General features: G+C 38.1%; 1 protein-coding gene across 10 annotated transcripts in view; it reads left to right on the forward strand.

The window, feature by feature from the left end:
• The window catches only part of MYO9A (myosin IXA), a 269,890-nt gene that overhangs the window by 351 nt on the left and 246,506 nt on the right, over positions 1–23,033 (forward strand). For 5 of the 10 annotated variants that reach the window (XM_064570200.1, XM_064570199.1, XM_064570201.1 and 2 more), the window contains exon 1: positions 17–402. The exons of 1 other annotated variant lie outside the window; for it this stretch is intronic. The gene's annotated coding sequence lies outside the window, so the exon portion shown is untranslated. Of the gene's footprint in view, positions 1–12; positions 403–23,033 lie in introns of those variants that run through there. 4 more of the 10 variants (XM_064570197.1, XM_064570204.1, XM_064570203.1 and 1 more) reach the window with 2 other exon arrangements.

The following is a 23,033-nucleotide window of genomic DNA, read 5'->3' on the forward strand; positions in this document are numbered from 1 at the left end:
GGGGTCGGGGGCGCGCGGGCCTGAGCGGACGAGGGACGCGGCGGCGGTTGGCGGTGGCTGCTGAGAGTACCGCAAGGACTGTGAGAGGCGGCGGCGGAGGCACCCGCTGCCCCGGCAGAGACAGCGACAGCGGCTGAGGCGGCGGTCCGACGCGTGCTCTCTGGGCGGGGTGCGGCGGGGGATGTGCCTGCCCGGGCCGGGCGGAGTCTCTCTGACAGGGCGGGGGATGCGCGGCGGCCGCTCTCCCGGACCCTGAGGCTGCTGGGCCCACCCTCCCGGAACCGTCCGACCCTCGGTGGCCTCAGCCTATGCTGTCTCCAGCGGCCTGACCCTGGAGCCGCGTGGGAGGTGGCTTCTGGCGAAGAGGAGGGGGCTGCGGTGGCCACCGCGGCGGAGCCCGAGGTAAGACCCGCCCAAGCCGCCCCGCGGCCCTGCTGCCCGGCCCGGCCCACGTCTCGGTCTCGCTCTGTGGCTCCTGCGGGGCCCCTCCGCCCCGCCCCAGCGGAGACGCCCCGCGAGCGAGTCTGCCCGGGAGCCACCCGGACACCCGATCACTGCGCGGGGTCCCTGGTAGACCCCGCCCTCGTATCTTCCATTGGCCAGATACCCTTCTGGCCCGCCAGCCCCCCGGCGGTTCTGTCACGGGCCCCCACTCCAGCACAGCCCATTAGAAACCCCCTCGGACTCTCTTAGGACTCTTAATGGAGCCTCCAGACTCCGTTACGGCCTCCCATAAGCTGACCTGATCACAGTTCCTCCGAGACCCAGTCACGGCCGCCCCTAACCCATAGCGACCCCCAGCTCCACGGCAGATCCATCGCAGCCCACCCCCTCCCTGCAGACCCCTTCCCTCCCAGCTCGCTGCCGGTCAGCCCTACCCACCACCTCGGCTTTGGGGTAGTCTGTTTGGTGATGCTTTCACCTCCCAGGAGACGTGGTCAGCACCTCTGTAGACACCATCAGACAGCAGCCTCTCCCCCAGCCTTCCTCTCGGGCGGACCTTGTTATCTTTCTCTTTTCTTTGGTTGAAAGGGGTTGCTATTAAATCCTGAAGGGATGTTTGCTTAACTTAGTGCCCCCCCACCCCCCGTGGGGCTTAAGGGGACCAACTGACACCCGTGTTTGGAGAGTTTAATCTGGTGGCTGAGGAGGGAGGGACAGGGAAGAGTGTGGAAGCCCAGGGCAGAGGGTGTGTGTGCTAATAGAACGTCACACAGCCTGCTTCTCATCTTGTCTCTTCTGTAGAACGTGTGACATTTAGGGACCTCTTTAAGGATTAAATCACATTACACTAAGGGATGTGACAGTGTCTCCATGTAATATCATTTGTTTCACCTTCCTGTAGATTTTTACGCATTTTTTTAAATTTTTGAATGATACCGGGGGATTGTTTTTTTTAATGTGTTGTTTTGAATTTGCTGGAAAAACACGTTTTGTAGCTTTCCTTAATCCCTGAAGATTTTAATGTCAATCTAATAATAAATTTCTGCTCCCTGATGCTGCTGTCTTGCTTTTCTAAGGAGCAAGTACAGTTATCATGCAGTGTTGACTGATGTCATTACCAACAGCCTTCTCAGCAGTAGTGATAATAGTGAATAAAATTTTGTGGAAGTTGAACTTCTGAGTTGTCAAGAAAAAAATGCAATGTTACACTAAATGATAAGTACCTAATTTTAACGTTGGTATAGGGATGAAGTATAGTGAGGTTTTTGTAGTTAGTACTTTTACAATTTTTATTTTGTGTGTGTGAAGCTGAGGAGGGAGAACATCATATTAAAATTATACGTAATAACTCGACATAGTATAAAAGTCAAGAGATTCAAAAGAGTGTGCAGTAAAAAGTTTTTCTTCCCCCTATATCCTCCAACCACCCGTTTTCACTCTTTAGAGGCAACCTCTATTTCCATCTTCATGTGGGTCTTTCCTGTGATATTTCTAGCATTATACAAACCTATACATTCTCAAATTTATATTCTTAAATATATTTATATTCTTAAAAATCACCACAAATACTTTACACTCTATAGCTTCCTATACACTCTAGAGCTTTCCCCCCTCCTCTACCCCCTACTTAATAACAGATCCTAGAAATCCTACAACAGTACATATTGAAATGCCTCATTTATGGGCTGGACACTATTGTTTTTATGATCTTGAGATTATTTTTAGTCTTTGCTTTTACAGACAATGCTACATGCTTTTCTTTGAAATGTATTAGCTGTTATATGTATGTCCTAAGTAATTATCAGGATTTCAAATTTCCTGGTGACTCTTGTATTGAATTTACAAAAAAGGATATAACTCAAGTTCTCATTGAACTTCTGAGCTTCCATGGAGTGACTAGCTTTGATACTGATTATAATATTTATCAAATAAGTTATTGAAGGATATAGAGTAGGGTACTGAAATGATCAGATTGGCATTTTTAAAAGGTCACTGTGGCTGCAGTGAGTAGAGTGGATTAAAGAGTAGTCTAAGACTGAAGGCAGGAATATCAGGCAAATGATGATAGTGGGTCTGGATTTGGGTATTGGGAGTAGACAGGACTTGGTGATTTCATTGGATTTGGGATTAGGGAGAAGGTTCATAGAAGATTTAGGTTTCTAGCTTGTACCTTTTACTGAAGTGGGAATCGATATGAGAGAGGAATGGGATTTTTATTTTTATTTTTGTCAAGAAAGAAGAATTTAATTTGTGACAAGTTGGATTTGGGTGATTATACTTCTGTCAGATCTTGATGGCCAAGAGGCAGCTGGATTTGTGCCTTAAGTTCATTATCAACTTCTGGGATGGTAGTAATAGATTTTGGGGGCAAAATGTGTAAATGAGAGGAGAAAAGATTTTAGGACAGAAATCCAACATTTATAGTGTAGGTAGAGTTGAATGTCTAAAGATAGTAAATTAAGTGATTAAATTCTTTTTTTTTTTTTTTTAAGATTTTATTTATTTATTTGACAGAGAGGGACAGCCAGAGGGGGGAACACAAGCAGGGGGAGTGGGAGAGGGAGAAGCAGGCTTCCCGCAGAGCGGGGAGCCCGATGCAGGGCTCGATCCCAGGATCCTGGGATCATGACCTGAGCCGAAGGCAGACGCTTAACGGCTGAGCCACCCAGGCTTCCCTAAGTGATTAAATTCTTTAAAAAATCTTATTGTAGTTTGAGTTTAAGGATCAATAATGAGGTTCACTGTCTAACATGTGATTAAGCTTTTTCCCTTAGTTAACATTAGTGGTAGATAGTTTATGAGGAAAATGGAATAAACTTTATTTTTTTTTTTTTAAGTAAAACCTCAGTAGAAATTAGTACTATAAGTCCATCTTTTCTAATCATTTGGATTTTGCTGTTTTAGAAGTTGGTTCAGTCTTCGTTTGTGGAGAAGTGAAGGATGTTTGAAAATATGGTTGCCAAAAATATTAAGTTTCTTAGTTTGCATGATTTTTTAAGTTATATTAACTTAGTTTAAATATATATTAGTCAAAGAATTTTGGGTCATGTTTTAAAATCTAACATCAACTTTGTGTATTCCTAAGTCTAGAGCTGCTGCATAGATCTCTGTCAACTCTAGACCCCTGTGAATCACTGCTAATGGACGTCTCCACTTGGATTCACATTTCACAAACACTTCAGCCTTGTACAAAATAAAACTCTTTCTCTGCTTCTCTTCCTTCCAAAAAGGAGGGGGTAGAAGGAGGCAAACTGCAACGAATTTTGTTTTTGATTTCCTATCTTGATGAATTGCACCACTCTCCTCTCCAGAAGTCTGCAGGGACCTGTGAATCATCCTCCACTCTGTACCTTACTACCAGTGTCATTAAGTCCTGCACATTTTCCCTCATGATATTTCAGATAATTTCTTATTTCTATTTTTATTGTTTCTACTTTATTTTTTAAAAGATCTTATTTATTTGAGAGAAAGCAAGTGAGAGAGAGCGCAAAAGAGGGGGGAGGGTCAGAACGAGAAGCAGACACCCCGCTGAGAGCGCTAAGTGGGGCGCTATCCCAGGACTTTGGGATCATGACCTGAGCTGAAGGCAGACGCTTAACCGGCTGAGTCACTCAGGCGCCCTGTTTCTACTTTATTTTAACCCCAGATGTCTGTTGTCCTCCTCTAATGCCTTTTTTTTTTAAGATTTTATTTATTTATTTGACAGAGAGAGAGAGACACACACGCACACACAGCGAGAGAGGGAACACAAGCAGGGGGCGTGGGAGAGGGAGAAACAGGCTTCCCGCTGAGCAGGGAGGCAGATGGGGGGCTCGATCCCAGGACCCTGGGATCATGACCTGAGCCGAAGGCAGACGCTTAACGACTGAGCCACCCAGGTGCCCCTCCTCTAATGCTTTCTAAGTGGTCTTGTTGCTCTCTTCTGCCTCTTGTTTTGCCCTACCCTCCAGTTCATTCTCTGCACTGCTGCCAGATTAGGTGTTCTAAAATGCTCTTTTTGTTAGGCTGTTTCATTTGCAAAAGAGACTCAAGTTACAGTAAGTAGTAGAGTGCTTTTTGAAAGGAAACATGCACAAGGGAACCTAGGAAAAAAAACAACTTGGTCTCAAGAAGAACAGGAGTTTAATAAATAAAACCAGAAGCAGGAAAAGACAGATTTCACTCTAGTGCTCTACGGTTAACTTGTCTTAGCTACTCTTACTATTTCTCTTTGGCTTACTTTTTCTCTCTACTCCAGTTTTTCCTCCTCTTATCTCCCAGCTTCCATTTATTCCTAATTTCTGCCTCCTTACAACTACTGTCACTACTGTGCCAACATTTTGCCTCCTGGTTGCTCTTGTTTTAACTTGAGCTCCTGTTTACTAACTTCTTCCTTCTCCCAGGGATTTTCTGGTTTGAATTCCTAAGAAACAATCTCTTTGGCTCAGTTCTTTTTCTCATGGACTGCTAGCAAGTCTGTATACTTGGGTCATGTGATCACTCCTGGCCATTTAGTGTTGGCCGTGTGTTTATTTGTGCTTGTGGGTGTGGGGCAGGATCATAACGGTGAAAAGCATAGGGGCAGTGTGCAGGCTGATTTCTCACAAAATGGGATTGCAAGCATGGAACGTACTATAATTGACATTTGTAGTACAAATACAAATCTGATCATGTCCTTTCCTTTTGAAAGATCTTTAGTGTTTTGTTTTGTTTTGTTTTTTAAGATTTTATTTACTTATTTGACAGAGACAGCCAGAGAGAGAACACAAGTAGGGTAAGTGGGAGGGAGAGAAGCAGGCTTCCTGCTGAGCAGGGAGCCCGATGTAGGGCTCGATCCCAGGATCCTGGGATCATGATCTGAGCCGAAGGCAGATGCTTAACGACTGAGCCACCCAGGCGCCCCAGATCTTTAGTGTTTTCTCATTGCTTTCAGGATAAAGCTTAACTGTAGCATGTCATGTATGTACGAGATTTTTCATGATCTGTTACTTCTCTAGGCTTTCCTTCCTTGCTCTCTTCCTTAAATTCTTTGATCCATCCTTATTGAACTGAGGTTTCTGCTCAGATAAAGTACTTTTTCTCTTGTCTTTGCATCTCTGTTCCTTTCCTGTATTTCCCTTCTCCCATTCAGGATTCAGTTCAATCTTCAGGAAGCCTTTTTTTTTTTTTTTTTTTTTAACCTCCTCTAGGTTGAGTTAGATGCCACTCGTGTGTGCTCCTGCATAGTGCTTGCTTTTGTTATAGCTCCCTAATGAAATTCCTAATTACTTGTCTGTTTTCTTCACTGGGCTTTAATTTCTTTGATATCCCTATAATATAGGAAGGAAGGTTTTTAGATTAGGGATTTAAAATATATACATTAGCTTTTTATAAATTGTAAAGTATACAAAAAAGTACACACATCCTAAATGAATTTTCACCAAGTAAGCACACCAGTGTAATCAACACCCATATTAAGATGCAGAATATTACAACTCTATAAGCCACCTCATGCCCTCTTCTAGTCACTAATCCAGTTCAAAGAGGATTTAATTTTAAAATGGGAAAAACTCTTTAACATACAGATTTTTCTACATATTTTGTATGTATCTTTAAACATAAAAGAGACAAAGATACTGGGATTTTGATCCTATAGAAAGAATAAACATAAGTTATGTTGTAGAAGTGCAATTTTTGCATACCTATATACAACAGACATTTACAATCGTATTGTACTAATATTCTCATATTCAGTTGTGGGATGTTTGTATTTAGGTAGATTTTCTCATTTATAAGTTTAATATTTTAGAGTGGCAAAAAAGAATATCATAGATCAAAGAATATTTGTTGAAAATCGCCTATTAATTTTGAATGGTGAACTTGCTGGAGATGTGTATAGTAAACATGTAAAGCTCTTTCCAAATGGTGTTTGGCCTCTGAGTTTTAATGTGAATTATGTTGCTAGCATATTGGCAGTGGGGTCATCCAACGGGCAACTGGAGTGTAATTTTACATGTACAGTGAGGAAAGTACTAGCTGTCCTGTGTCATAGACAGCTGGCTTGCTAAGAATTGGTTCTTTTTTACAACCAACAATAATTTTAGAGTGTATTTTTTCTTTTTCTCAGTTTTGATTTTTCTTTAACATTATGTAGCTCTTTGAATATGAAGGTATTTTTTTAAACATACTTGTTCCTTAGATGGACTTTTCTGTCTAAATGTTAAATCCATTAAGGCCAATTAAGTGGAAAGAATAGGGACTTTCAAACCTGGGTTTCCAATGACCTCAGTTCAGTTTCCAGCCTCATCACTTACAAGCTGTCATTTATAGGCAAGTCACTTTAACATTTCTGAGCTTCAACAATGTTCATTTCTCAAATTGGAAATATTTACCTGAGACTAGATTATCATTAAACACTTTATGTAAAACAGTAGGCACGTAGTTGATACTCAACAAGTCCCCCACTCCCCCTGCAAATGTGTCTATTTCTTGTTATATTTAAATAGGAGATCAGAAATTTAAAGAATTTCATTGTGTGGCATTTATTTTATTTTATTTTAATTAATTTATTTTTTAAAGATTTTATTTATTTGACAGAGAGAGACACAGCGGGAGAGGGAACACAAGCAGGGGGAGCGGGAGGGGGAAAAGCAGGCTTCCTGCTGAGCAGGGAGCCTGATCAGCGGGGCTCAATCCCAGGACCCTGGGATCATGACCTGAGCTGAAGGCAGACGCTTAACAACTGAGCCACCCAGGCGCCCCCATTGTGTGGCATTTAGAATAAATGGCTAATCAAAGTTTGTTGCTAATAAATCTTAGGAAGATAGTTGGCTAGCTGTCTCAAATGTGAAGTAAAGAAATTTTTGAAGTAAAGAAATTTCAAAGAAATGCTTTTCTTGATTTCTTACTAATAGTTTAATAGATGTGTTAGAATGTATTTTGATTCACTATGAGGTATCATAAGAAAATGTTCTGTTTGCCAATGACAAACATTCCTTAAATCATTGACAGATTGTAGTACTATTGCTGTTTGTAGTGTGTAAGTATGTGTTTGAAATCTGTTTACTTACATTGATCAGATGATAGTGGGCTGAGTAATCTCTGGATTTTTTTCTTAACTGTAAGGGAGAAAGTTCTTCAGGTGACCATGTAGATATGTGTTTATAAACGACTTTTAGATCATATTTTTTCCTTACTTGCTTTTGCAACTCTGTCTTCCTTTAGTTCTCTTCCTGCCTCTCTCCTCCTTTTTTTTTTTGTAATAAAAAACTTAGAAAATATTGAAAAGTTGAACAATCAGAATAAAGGTCATTGATATGTCTGCCACTTAGATTCAGGTTACCAATAGCCATCCATATTTGCTTTATTGTTTTCTATATATATGTGCACTTGTATACTTTTACTGAACCTTTTGAAAGCTGTGAATATTATGATGTTTACCTCAAAATACTTCAGTATGTATCTCCTAAGAACATAGATATTCTTGGGGCACCTGGCTGGTTCAGTCAGAAGAGCTTGTGATTCTCGATTCTAGGGGTCATGAGCCCAACGTTGGGTGTAGAGATTACTTAAATAAATAAAACTTAAAAAGAAAATAGGTATCTCCACAGTCACCACTATGCCATTACCAACACCTAAGAAAAATCACAGTAATTTCCTAATAGCATTTGATACTCAGTCTATGTTTAAAATTTTCCATTTGTTCCATAAAATGATTTTTTTCAAACCAGAATTCAGTCAAAATTTTTGCATTGCAGTTGATTCTTTTTAGTCTCTTTTAATCTAGAAAAGCTCCTTCCTCCACTCCTCTTTCTTATGATATTGACATTTCTTTGAGAAGATCAGATCATTTCCTTGTAGAATGGCCTGTTTTCTAGAGTTATCTCATTGTTTCTTTGTGCTTTTGTTTTACCTTTTCCTTTGTTCACTGTATATCTTATAAACTGTAAGTTATATTTTAAAGGCTTGATTAGATGCATGTTAAAAAAGTTTCGGCAAGGGGCGCCTGGGTGGCTCAGATGGTTAAGTTGTCTGCCTTCAGCTCAGGTCATGATCCCAGGGTCCTGGGATCGAGCCCCACATCAGGCTCCCTGCTAACCAGGGAGGCTGCTTCTCCCTCTCCCTCTGCCTCTCCCCCTGCTCATGCTTGCTCTCTCTCTGTATCTCTGTGTCTCAAATGAATAAATAAAATCTTTAAAAAAAATGTTTTGGCAAGAGTACATCATAGGTGATGTTATATTTCATGTTACATATTATGGGAGGTACATACTATCACTGTTAGTGATATAAGTTTTATGAAGTTTAAGGTTGGTGTTTGCTGTCTCTCCATTGTAGAAGTATATTTTTCCTGCTGTGATCATCAAGTACAATAATCTGTGGGGGTGATACTTTGGTACCATATAAAATTCCATTCTTACGTATGCTTTACCTAATAATTTTAGCATCCTTTATTGAACCTGAGGCAAATCAGTTATTTAATTGAAGGTTGAAAATTGGTGATTTTTCTAATTCTGTAATTCTTTTACACTTATTAGCTATCATTCTTCAGTTAACAAGAGCTTTATAACCTTCCATCAGCTGGGAGTGAACTATATAGTTTCTCCTAAAGGCAGAGTAAATAAATGCTTAATTCTTTCTCATCTAATTTTCAGAGGTGAGCAGTTGGTCTAATGGTTATCTACAGTGGTGACAATGAATGGTTTTATGTTCTCTTGGATTTTTATGTGTTGTATCATAGTGAGTTACATTGTTTTTTTGATGCTGAAATTGTCTCAAATAAGGACATTGGGAGCCCCTCCAAGCATACTCCTCAGTTCTTTTTTTTTTTTTTTTAAGATTTTACTTGTTTATTTATTTTAGAGAGAGAGAGAGAGAGAGTGCTCTCGTGCAAGAGAGCATGAGCAGGGGGAGGGGCAGAAGGAGAGGGAAGGAGAAAATCTCAAGTAGACTCCATGCTGAGTGTGGAGCCTGACTCATTCAGGGCTTGATCTCACAACCCTGAGATCATGACCTGAGCCGCAATCAAGAATCAGATGCTTAACCTACTGAGTCACCCAGGTGCCCCTCCCCAGTTCTTTTTAAATGCATTATTAATCTTTGAGTGAGTCCTTACTTTTGGGTATAAGATATCTTGGCTCACCATAGACTTTTCCTGTTTTAGACCACAATCAGCAATTTCTTTAAGGCGCTCTGTCTCCTTATAGTGGAGGATGATATTTAGAAACCAATATCTGGATGCTAAGTATGCACCTTGTTACGGAGCTGTCATTGCTTCCAGGTCTTGTCTGGAGGGAAAAAAAAGCATGAGGTCATATTGATAATTTTAATTCAGATTTAATATTGTGTGGTTTCTTTCTTCAAGCTTTTTTTTTTTTTTTTAAGATTTTATTTATTTATTTGTCAGAGAGAGCACAAGCAGGGGGAGCAGTAGGCAGAGGGAGAAGCAGGCTCCCTGCTGAGCAAGGAGCCCGATGTGGGACTCGATCCCAGAACCTTGGGATCATGACCTGAGCCGAAGGCAGACGTTAATCAACTGAGCCACCCAGGTGTCCCTTTTCAGTCTTTTTTTTTAAAGTTCAGTTTTAATCTCTTTTACATAGAAAATCCTAGTTTTTATTAACATTGATATATACTTATATGTATTTATTTAAAGTACACCTAAAGTAGTTTAAAATAAATAAACCTACTCAGTGGAGCTTAAGATTTCTTTGCATTTCATTTTGCCCTTAGAATGTATCTCACTAAGGATATACTTTTTGTTAGTACTATATTTAAAAGTCGCTTGAAATCATTATTTTCTCAGTGTGATTGTTATCAATTTAATATGTATGTAGTTAGGTCCATTTGTTTTTCATTTTAGGGTTTGTTTCCCTTAGTTTTTTGGTTTAATGTTACCCTTTGAATATATGAAACACTTATATAGTTCAAAAGGAGACACCAGATGAAAAGGTATATATAGAAATCTCATTTTCTCTATCTCCCTCTATCTCTTCTACTCTACTTCCTTCTTGCTCTCCTATAAAGGTAACCATTTTTGTGAGTTTTTGATCAGTCATTCCGGTATTTTTTTTTTTCTTTCAAAAATAAGATGTATGTGTGTATTCTCCCTTCATATCCCAAAGGTAGGTGTGTGTGTGTATGTGTATCTCTATATACTGTTCTGTACCTCTTTTTTTTTTCTCCACTTAATATATTCTGGAGAGCACTCCATATTGGTACATTCAGATCTTTCTCATGGAGGCATAATACTCTGATATACCATTATTTTATGAATGAGTCTGGATCTGATATTTGTGTTTAATCTTTTGGATTAATAAGTAATACATATGGAATAAATTAATTAAAAAAGTTTCTTCCCCCAAGTAATTGAGAAGGGGTTGATTTCTTCCACAGAGCCTATCTTTTGAGGGGGCTTTATTGTGTTTGTTTGTTTTACTGTTTTTTTTTTGTTAAGAGAATTTCAGAAGTAGATATATCTTGGGACATAGGGACACTTTCTTGCCCCTAAATATTAAGTAATTGGTATCAGTGTTACTCTGCTTTAATTGTCGTATGAAACCTGGGTCAGACGATAGATGGTTTACTTGTTTTTTCTCCCTCTGCTTGTTGGCTTCTTAAAGCACTAGAACTAAAGATCTGATGTGGGTGTTTTCATGTAAGGATAACTCAAGTTCTGTCCCCACTGTTTTTTTCCCCACAGCTTCCCTCTCCCTAACTTTAGCTTTTCTTTTTCCTCTTTTCTGCCTTAAACCTCTCAGATTTTAGATTCCAAGCATTCAGTGACAGCTGCTAACAGTTTGATGTATACTATGAGTATAAAGAGTAAGAAACCGGGAATATTAAAGGGAGAGGGAAGAGTACCTGTTAGGATAGAATGAATTCAAACTCTGGGGCTTGTGAAATAGAAATTGGAAGTTAGGGAACCTAGCCATTCAGATTTAAATTGTCTTTTACTCCAGTGATTGAAAGTAGTTTGTTTCATTTATTGGGTTTTTTTAATTGAAGTGTAGTTGACATACAATGTTGTATTAGTTTCAGGTGTACAACATTGGGAATTCACAGTTCTTTCTATATATGACCCATTAGGCAGTTTTCACCATGGTAAGTATATTTACCATCTGAATTTGTTTCATTTAGTGAACAGTATATTTGAGTATCTACCATAAGCAACTGGTCTTGTCTGGAGGGAAAAAAAAGCATGAAGTCATATTGATAATTTTAATTCAGATTTAATATTGTGTGGTTTCTTTCTTCAAGCTTTTTTTTTTTTAAAGATTTTATTTAAAATCTTTAAAAAGATACAAAAATTATATAGTTATACTAGTTTTTTTTTAAGGCACACTAGGTACCATACTTACATAGGTTGCTTTATTGTATTAAATTACCATAGCAGTTGTATGCAGTTGTTACTTTTCCTCTTTATTCATATATACAGGAGAGTGAATAAAACTTGCAGTTCAAAGAAAATTGTGAAGTGAATTGTGTTGTTATCACTCAGGCCAACAAACCAGGATTGCCTTCCCCATACCTTTCCCTTCCCTTGCCCTTGTTGATATACATTCCCCTTTGTGGAAGTAGTTAATACCCTAACTTTTTAAAAAAAAAGATTTTATTTTTTGGAGAGAGAGAGAACCAGAGAGAATGAGTGGGGGAGGGGCTGAGGGAGAGGGAGAAGCAGACTCCCTGCTAGGCAGGGAGTCTGACGCACGGCTGGATCCCAGGACCCCAGGATCATGACCTGAGCTGAAGGCAGACGCTTAACTGACTGAGCCACCCAGGTGCCCTTATACCCTAATTTTTTTATTAATCATTTTCTTGCTTTGCTTCATAATTTTGAATCTCAGGTTACATATTCATAAACAATATAGTTTAGTTTTCCTTGTTTTTGAACTTCATGTAGTATTTTATGTGATTTATGTGAGTTCAGGGGGGCCTGAGTGGCTCAGTTGGTTAAGCATCTGACTCTTGATTTCTGCTCAGGTCATGATCTCAGAGTCGTGAGATCGAGCCCTGTGTCGGGCTCTGTGCTGGCCGTGGAGCCTGCTTAAGATCCTCTCTCTCCCTTTCCCTCTGCTCCCTACCCCTGCTCTCTCAGTAAATAAATAAATAAAATTAAATAAAAAGTTTAGTTCAGCATTTGTGAAATTTGTTTTAGATTGTTGTAATTAGCCATAGTTCATTAGATTTCACTGTGGTCAAGTATTTTGTTTTATGATTACACTACAATTTATTCATTCTAGTTTTAATGGACATTGAAGTTTATTTCATTTTCTTGCTATTATACACACAGTTTGGTGGTGAGTGCTCTTCTACTGTTTCATGTTTGCAAATGTGCATTTGCACATTGAGTTCCCATTGCTCTACATTCTTTTTATTTTATTTTATTTTTATTTTTAAGTAATCTCTGTACCCAGCATGGGGCTTGAATCCACAACCGGAAGATCAAGAGTTGCAGGCTCCACTGACTGAGCCAGCCAGGTGCCCCTCCATTGCTCTACATTCTTAATGCTTAGTATTGCCAGTCTGAAGGGTGTGATGGTATCTAATGATTTTAATTTGCATTTCCATGATTAATATAGTTGTACATCTTTCATAGTTATCTGAGTTTTCTTCATATGATGTGCTTATTCAGGTTGTTTGTCCAATATTTTTCTTTTAGATGGTCTCTGCCTTTCTTACTGATTTTTAGGAATTCTGTATGTGTTTTGGATGCTGGCCCTTCAGTTATATCAGTTACAAGTATCTTACGTTTTTGGCTTATTTTACTCTCTATGGTGCCTGTTGATCCACAGAATTTTTCAGTTTTAATATAGTTGAATTTATCAACTTTGGCTACTACTTTTTGAACCCTTTTAAAGAAACCGTTTCCTAGGCTACATTACAGAAGATGTTCTAAGTTTTAACTTTTCAAAAATTTGCTCTTTACGTGGAATAGATTTTGTGTATAATGTGAGGTCTAGTTTCATTTATTCGCATCCCAAATGGGTACTTGATTGTCCTAGCATTGGTTTTGAAAAGTTTATCTTTTTTACACTGATCTCAGTGCCACATCTGACATATATTAAGTATCTCTCTTTGTGTAGGTGTGTTTCTGGACTTGGTCCTCTGCTGTATTGGTCTGTCTATTCCTGTACTTGTAACACACTCTTAACTACTTCTAGCTTTATAGGTTTTGGTATCTGGTGAGGCAAGTCTTCCCACATTGTGCTTGTTCATCAGGAGAGTCTTGGCTATTTTTGGCCCATTGTACTTTCATATATATTTTAGAATCACTGTGTCAAATTCCACACACAGATACACACACTAAATAATCCAGTGTAAAAACAACATTTGGGATTTTTATTGAGACTTAATTGATTCTATAGATTAATTTGGGGAGAACTGACATTTTTCCAACATTGAATCTTATAGTATATGAACATGGATATCTTTCCATTTCTGTAATGATTCATAATTAAGTCTCATTTTTTCAGTAGATGCTTTGTCCATTATTTGTTAGATTCCGCAGCACTCATATTATCTGATGCAATTTTAAGTAGTGATATCTTAAAAGATTATTTTCTAATTGTTGCTGGCATATAGAAATATGAAACTCATATCAATTTATATTGTTTCTTTTTTTTCTTTTTATTTCCTTGCCATACCTTTCATCCCAGTGACTTATTCATTACGTAACTAGAGGACTGTACCTCCCACTCTCCTTCACCCATTTTGCCCAACCCCCAAACCCCCTCTCTCTGGCAACCACCAGTTCTCTGTATTTATGGGTCTGTTTCTGCTTTTTTGTTGTTTGTTCATTTTTTTAGATTCCACAAAGAAGTGATATCATATGATACATGTCTTTCTCTGATTTATTCCACTTACATGATACTCTCTAAGCCCATCCCTATTGTTGCAAATGGCAAGCTCTCATTCTTTTTTATGGCTGAGTAATATTCCATTACACACACACACACACACACATCTTCATTCATCTATTGATGGACACGTAGGTTGTTTCCATATTCTGGCCACTCGTAAACAGTGCTGCACAAAACATAGGGGTGCATATATCTTTTCAGATTAGTGTTTTGTTTTCTTTCTTTCTGGTAAATACCCAGTAGTAGAATTATTGGATCATATGGTATTTCTATTTTTAATTTTTTGAGGAACCTCCATACTGTTTTCCACAATGGCTGAACCAGTTTGCATTTCCATCAGCAGTGTACGAGGATTCCTTTTTCTATACATCCTCCAACACTTATTTCTTGTCTTTTTGATTCTAGCCATTCTGACAAGTATAATGTGGTACCTCATTGTAGTTTTAATTTGCATTTCCCTGATGATTAGTGATTTGAGCACCTCTTCATGTGTCTGTTGGCCATCTGTGTGTCTTCTTTGGAAAAATGTCTGCTTAGGTCCTTGTTGTTAAATTATAAAATTAACAAGAGCTTATAGATTCTTTCAAATTTTCCATATACACAATTATGTCATATGCAAATAAAAAGTTTTATTTCTTGTTTCTAATCCTTATGCCTTTTATTATTTTTTCTTGGCTTCCTATGCTGCTTAGGATCACCAGTATAATGTTGATAGAAGTATATAGGGGTCATCTTTATCTTGTTCCTGATACCAAACGAAAAATGTTTAGGCTTTCCCCATTAACTATGCTGTAGGTTTTTATAGGTGGTACCTTTTATCAAATTAAGGATGTTTTCTTAAATTCCTAGTTTGTGAAGACTCCTTTTGAGACATGAATAAATATTGAATTTTTAGGGATTTCTTAAAATATAGTTGATTATATTAATTGGCCATCTGATAGTAATATTGGATTTATCTTTGCTTTTCTGGGATATGCCTAACTTGGTTATAGTATATTATGCTTACAATGCTGGTTTTTGTTTGCTAATATTTGTTTGGAATTTTTGCATACCAGTTCAGGGGTAAGATTGGCTGGCTTATGATACCTCTTTCTAGTCTGGTCCTTGCCAGAATTTTTGATTTGAGAGTTATGCCAGCTTCATAAAAAGAATTGGGAAGAATTTATTTAAGATTGGATTATTTATTCCTTGGGAGAACTTATAAAGCAGTATGGCTCTGGACTTTTCTTTGTGGGAAGATTTTTTTGTATTAGTCATTGTGTTTTGTTTTAATGGGACCACTTAAGTTTTCTGTATCTTCTTAAGTTTTGCTAAGTTATATATATTTTTAGGATTTTTTTCAGTTTCATTTATATTAAAAAATCCTCTTACTGTTGTAATGTTTGTAGTTTTTGTCCCCTTTGTCATTCCTGATCCCTTTCTCTTTTTTTCCCTCACCATTCTTGCCAGAAGTTTGCCAGTTTATAATTTTTTCAGGGACCCAACTTCTGGCTTTGTTGGACCTTTCTCTCTCTCTCTTTCTTTTTTTAAAAGATTTTATTTATTTGAGAGAGCATTGAGTGGGACGGGGGTGGAGGGGCAGGGGCAGAGGGAGAAAGAGAAGTAGACCCACCTAAGCAGGGAGCCCAATGTGGGGCTCCATTCCAGGAGCCTGAGATCATGACCTGAGCCAAAGGTAGACACTTAACCAACTGAGCCAGGTGTCCCTGGACCTTTCTAATATATGTTTTCTTTTATTTCTCATTTCTGTTATTGCCTTTTGCTTGTCCTGGGTTTATTTTGCTCTTCTTTTCCTATCTTCTTGAATAGACGGTTCCCTAATTTTTGTTTTTTTTCTGTTATACCTATTTAGAGTTATAAATTTCCCTGTCAGGTATTGCTTTAGCTGCATCTCATAAGTATTTTTGTTATAGTTTAGTTCAAAATATTTTCTGTTTACTTATTTGTCACATGGATTATTTAGGACTATGTTTTATTTATTTTTATTTTTATATTTTTAAAAGATTTTATTTATTTGAGAGAGAGAGAGAGAGTGCGCACAAGCAGGGGGAGGGGCAGAGAGAGTGGGAGAAGCAGACTCCCTGCTGAGCGGGGAGCCGGATGTGGGGCTTGATCCCAGGACCCTGGGATCATGATTTGAGCTGAAGGCAGCCGCATTAACCAACTGAGCCCCCCCAGGCACCCTAGGACGGACTATATTTACAACTCAGAGGATTTCCTTGTATGTTAGGTATCTATTGTGGCATAACAAATTAAGCCCAAAACGTAGTGGCTTATTATCATTTACAGTTTTTGTGGGTCCGGAATTCAGGAGCAGTTCAGCTTGGCAGTTCTGCTTCAGTTCCTTTCCATGTGGATTTTTCCATGGATTTTTAATTTTTTTTAAGATTTTATTAGTGAGAGAGAGAGAGAGAGCATGCATGCGAGCATGAGCAGGAGGAACAGCAGAGGGAGAGGGAGAAGCAGACCCCCTGCTGAGCAGGGAGCCCGATGCGGGGCTCGATCCCAGGACCCCGGGATCATGACCTGAGCTGAAGGCAGATGCTTAACTGACTGAGCCACCCAGGCTCGCTCCATGGAGCTTTTAAAGTGTTGTTCTGTATGAACATTGGAATTCCTGAGGAAGAAAGGGCTAGGTAGAGGCCATGTTACTGTTTATGACCTAACCTCAGAAGTCATACAGCCTCACTTTACTGTATTTTGTTGGTGGAGACAGTTAAAAAGGTCCATCCAACCAAGTTCAATGGGGGAGAGAACATAGGGAAGAGCGTGAACATTACATTGTAAAAGGTATGTGGGATGGGATGGATGTTGGCGTTACAGATACCATTTGTTGCTCCTAGTCATCATTACTGATTTTTGGTTTTTTCAAAGAACATGATGTTATGATTTCACTACTCTTTCTTTTCTGAATCTCCAATTTACGTATCTATTAATTTTTCTCTTTTTCTTAAATGTTTCTTCATCTTGTTTTCTTATATTTTTCTTCTTTCATTATGGGTAATTTCTTCTTCACTGTTCCATTTTATTTTTAGTTTTAATTTGTGTGTTTTACAATTTTAGAAGTTGTTTCCCAAATCTTCCAAGGCATTTTTTATGGTTCTTGTTCCATTCAAATATTTTCAGTCTTGTTTATTGCTTTAAACATTAGTAAGCAGCTATTTTATGTTTTGTGTATGATCATTTCCAATATCTGACATTTTTGTAGATCTGTTTCTAACCTTCGTTTGCTTGCTCTCATTCATGGTATTTTGTTTTCTTTGTGCTTGGTCAAAATAATGCCTTTTCTTGGGACATTATTTGTGACATTTGCACAGTAAATGCCTGTAACCTGTTTTTGTTTTTGTTTTTTGTAAAGATTTTATTTACTTTTTTGAGGCAGAGGGAGAGTGGGAGGGAGAAGCAGATTCCCCACTGAGTGGAGAGCCTGATGTGGGACTCGATCCCAGGACCCTGAAATCATGACCTGAGCCAAAGGCAGACGCTTAACCGACTGAGCCACCCAGGTGCCCGACCTGTTTTGTTTTGTTTTGTGTTGTCATCTAGGTGATGTGAATTAGGGCCACAAATCTGTGTATGTAGGATAGTGGTAGCTTAGGTGGTGGTGTGTCTTGTGATTACAACTTAAGGCAAACTGCTCTGTGCCACCAGTTTTTGTAAGGTTGCAAGCTAAGAATGGTTTTTAGATTTTAAATGATTGGAAAAAAATATTTTGTGACATGTGAAAATTATATGAAACTCAAATTTCAGTGTCCATAAATAAAGTTTTATTGGAGCTCAGCATGCTCATTTGTTTCTTTATTGTCTGTGGCTGTTTCCAAGCTACAACAAAAGAGTTGAGTAGTTGCAGCAGAGATCTCTGGCCTCCAGAGCGTAAAGTACTTACATCTGTCCCTTTACTGAAGAAGTTATAATTTGACAGGAACTCTCCTTTCCCCTTTTTCTTTACAGTTCACTGCCAAAGCAACTTTACTTACAGTTCTTAGGGGATGGGTTAGAACAGGTTTTTTTGGTTGATTTTATGGGTTCCAGTTGTACGGTATAGGGTCTCCTATCAGACTTACTACCTAGGGTGGGCCCTGGGCTTGGCTTCTATCTTTATGAGATTGTGATAATCAAAGCCCAAGTTTGGCTTTGGTTAGGGACTAACTTGGCTTCAGCACTCTTTTTTCCTCTCTGAATTCCTGCCCTTTCTTATGTTTTGGCTTTATGATTCCCTACTATCTTGTCAACTTTTTGATACTTTTAAGAATATATATATTTTTTATTTTATTTAGTTTTTAAAATCTGTTTTGTTTCAAATAATTGGCCATATTATTAGAGATTGATATTGATATTATTTTTTAAATATGAAGAGATTAAGTCTCAGAGAGACTAGCTTGCCCCAAAGTTATATTACTAGTAAGTAGCAGACAGAGACTTTGACTTTAGAAAATTTATTCATGATCTAGAGTGTGAGCACTTAGGATTGCACATTCCTTCCCATGTTCCCAATACAGACCCCCTCCCCTCCATTGTTCCCAGTATAGTCCTAAGGATTTCAGCTGCCTGGGCCATGCAGAAGTCTCAGTTACAGAGGACAAGGAAGGCATAAAATTACTCAAAAGCTATTTGGTGGGAGAAACTATAACACCATATATAGATACTAGAGAACTTAAAAATGTTGAAAAAGAAATGGAAAATTTTGTTGACTGTATAAAAGGTGATAAAATTGAGCATATTTGCCACGTTAACTTAAGTGAATCAAAGATGAAAGTAGACCTTTTAATTGTGCACCGACTTTGTGAGAGTCATTGTTTTTTAATATTCAGTATCACATTTAACTTCATAGCAACTGTGAGGTGATGATGGTGATTACTTTTAATAAGTATGCAGACTTTTAGGGAAGGTGGTTTATTATTTACCCAGGACTATACAGTTAATAAATGCTAAAAGTAGGATCTGAACCCCTGTGTGACTATAAAGCCCATATTTTCTCCATAAAATTATGTTGCAAAAGAGGAAAAAAGTCTCTAAATAGTTAATGGAGATTTAATGAAAATGTATGGTTAACATTTCTGTACTTGTATGAGAATCCCTTAGGCTTTCCTTTAGAGGTTAGTCTTATTTTAGACAATTCAAATAAGTTTTTGGTTTCTAAGGTCACATGGATTAGAAGCAGCAATGAGAACAGAGGGGCATTTGTAGGTTGTTAGGCTGACAGCATGAAAAGCTTTTCTATAAACTAAAAGTAAGCCAATCTGGTGATACTGAGATAGGGACAGAGAACCATGCTTATGTATATCAGTAGTTTCTATGAATACTACTATGCTATAAAAATTGCCATTCACTACAAGATTTCCAGATTCTTCAGAAATACGTAAATTACATTTGGTATACTCTGCTTAAAAAGAAAGTTAGAAATATGTTGTGGAAATAATTTCACCCAGAGTATTTGAAGACAACTTCTAATCCTTAAAGAGCTGAAATTCCAATGCTTTGGAAAAGTTGGATTTCTAGAATGACTTCTCAAAAATTCAGAGTAGCTGAGATTTTACCGATGTACCGATAAGTAATTTATGACTTGCTATATATCTAATTGATATGCGGTAAAATAATGGTTAACTTGCACTTTTATTTTACATAAACTGTTACCTTCTTATCATGAACACTTATTATTTAGTTACTTTATTTATTATATTATTAATTTAGCATTGTTACCTCACAACGTAACAAAGTAGAGATAAGATTGTTTAGAATCCCACTTAAAGTCATTGGCACAATATAGTTTTTGGCACATAGTGAATGAAGACACCTTTTTAAAAGGATTAAAACCCAAGAAAACTTTTAAGATTAAACTTTTCTTTTTTTTTTTTTAAAGATTTATTTATTTATTTATTCATGAGAGACAAAGAGAGAGAGAGAGGCAGAGGCATTGGGAGAAGCAGGCTCCCCACGGAGCAGGGAGCTCGATGTGGGACTCAATCCCAGGACCCTGGGATCATGACCTGAGCCGAAGGCAGACACTTAACCAACTGAGCCACCCAGGCGTCCCAAGATTAAACTTTTCTTTAAGTGGTCTGGCAATATTGTGTTGATAAAAATCAAGATCTTGATGATACATTTTTCCATAATGTGTTGCTTCTTACTGAGACAGTAAGGCAATATTTGATGTGTATTTTGAAGCATTAACTTAGTTGTTCAGTGTACTGGTCTAATGAGAACAAAACTTTAGCCTTTATTCTCCAGTAAGTTGGTAAGGGATACTCTCTTCTCTGAACATACTCCTGTTTTTGGAATGCTGTTGCTTTGTAGAAATGCCCATTGTTGGTCAGAGAAGGGAGACTGGGTAACTGGATAAATGAGCACAGACCTATTAATGTAAGTTTCTACTTACATTAAGTCAACTCTTAGCACATGTTTTATTGATGGAAATCCACAAAGCTGGAATCTTTTTAGATAGTATTTGAAGAGCAGAGTTTTTCACTTTAATAAGCTACATAGAGTTAAACATTGAATTTTCCCAGCTCAGGGAACAGCTGCAAAAGATAGCCTATTGGTGTGAGCAATAAGATAAATAATAGAAAGCAGTGTGTTATTGTTCTGTTCATGGACCAGAAGTGCTTTCATTGGTTGGTGATACTTCTGAATGCCAAGGCTGAGAAGTATATGTGAAGCAGATGGTAAAGGGCTGTTTGGGGATGGGGAGGGGAAGGTGTAAGAGTGGCAAGTGGCAAATATGTCAGATTACGTATTTGATAGTGTGTTGGAAAGCAGATGTCTGACTATTGTAAATAAGAGTAGAAATCAGAAATGATCACAGTTGAGGGGGTAGAAGAGAAAGGAACTTGAGTATAATATTTCAAACTCTGATGGGAAAAGAAAGCTATACATATACGAGGCACAGAGGGAGGGCATTGTATTTCTCAGGCAATGGCAGAAAACTAGAGTTCGTATCCTATAGAGTTCATTATAATATAGTGTCAAATTAAGGTGTATTAGTAATTGTGTACCAAAGACTGCTATATAGTTGTGTTAGTTTGATAGGGCTGTCATAACAAAATACCATAGACTGAGTGGCTTAAATAACAGAAACTTATTTTCTCATAGCTTTGGAGGCTGAAAGTCCAAGGTCAAGGTGTTGGCAGGTTTGGTTTCTCCTGAGGTCTCTCCTAGGCTTGCAGATGGCCACCTTTTCCTCACATGGTCTTTTCTCTGTGCATGTGCATCTCTGGTATCTCTCTCTCTTTTTTTTTTTTTTAATAAGGACACCAGTCTGACTGGATTAGGGCCTGATGATCTCATTTAACCGTAATTACCTCTTTAAACATCCTATCTCCAAATATAGCCACATTGCGGGTTATGGCTTCAACATACGAATTTTGGGGGAATACAGTTCAGTCCATAATAGCGTAAATCCAAACAGAGAAAAGAATAGAAGCTAAATCTTGTCTAGAGAAAGCCATAGTGGAAGAGTATAAGAGAAAAGACAAGCATAGGATAGTTTTGATGGATTGGTACATTGTTTATTCATGTCGTGGTAGCATATCTCAGATCAGTTCTTGGCATATTCTGAAATAATGGATGCTGTTGAATGTTGTATTATAACTTCACTATTATAGTATCTATCAGGATGTCAGACCCTATACTAGGTTTTTTGTGGGGTTTTTTTGGAGGGGGTATCTAGGAGTCAGCTAAGTAGAGAAAGAGGAGGGTGCAATGGAAATACCGTAATCATTGTAGGGATAGAGTTATTGATAAACAGAAATCAGCAAATAGTGCTTGTTCCTTTCCCAATCACAGTTGAGCGATTTAAAATTTCTTATAGGTATAGACATATTTATAGATAAAGATCATGTCCAATGTTAATTTATGCCAAGGCTGTTTATTCTTAAAGGTTTAGAAGATGTTTTGGGGGCGCCTGGGTGGCTCAGATGGTTTAAGTGTCTGCCTTTGGCTCGGGTCATGATCCCGAGGTCCTGGGATCGGGCCCCACATCGGGCTCCCTGCTGAGCGGGGAGCCTGCTTCTCCCTCTCCCTCTAACTGCCGCTCCCCCTGCTTGTATTCTCTCTCTAAAAAAAAAAAAAAGATGTTTTGAAATTTGAGTTAAAAAATTAGTTAAAAATTATATTTGTTTTCTTCATTGGTACAGACTGAAAAGGTAATGTTCTATTAATTACTTAATAGCATTAATAAGTTTGTTGGTATGTCTATGTGCCTTATTCTTTGCTTTCCTTCTCATTTCTAGTGAAGATGATATAAACTATATGGAGCATGCTCTATTTTTTATTATAGCACAGGAATGGCAGGTCATATCTAAATTTTCATTAGTTAATTTTGGATTTCAGCTTTTTTGAGTAAAGGCCAGGTGATGTAAAGGTAAGTTTTTGTTTATAATTGTTCTTGTGCTATAAGGGCAGATTTGAGTAGTTGGCAAAGAAACCATACGATCTGCAAAGTTTAACATATTTATTGTCTGGCCTTTTACAGATAAAATTTGCAGACCCCTGCACAGACCATAATTAAATGCCAGTGAATAGTAATGCAAGTTAAATAACTTGTTCTGGGTCACACAGCTACTTTGCTTTTGGCTATCGTTTTTCATAACTTTTTGGAGAGCCTTTTAATTTCAACAGACTGTGGTACCAAATTTACATATTACTAGTCATTTCCTATTGGTTGCTTTCTGTTAGTAGGCACTCAATTCCATCTATAAAAGTTCTCCAAATTGAGGAAGAATATTGTGTATCAGTGCTGGTTTTTTGTTGTTGTTGTTGTTGTTTTTTTAGTTC

The sequence above is a fragment of the Mirounga angustirostris genome, unplaced genomic scaffold (assembly GCF_029215605.1).
Source record: "Mirounga angustirostris isolate CCGP_5_RB_7025 unplaced genomic scaffold, mMirAng1.0.hap1 SCAF_9, whole genome shotgun sequence".
NCBI classification, from domain to species: Eukaryota; Metazoa; Chordata; class Mammalia; order Carnivora; family Phocidae; genus Mirounga; species Mirounga angustirostris.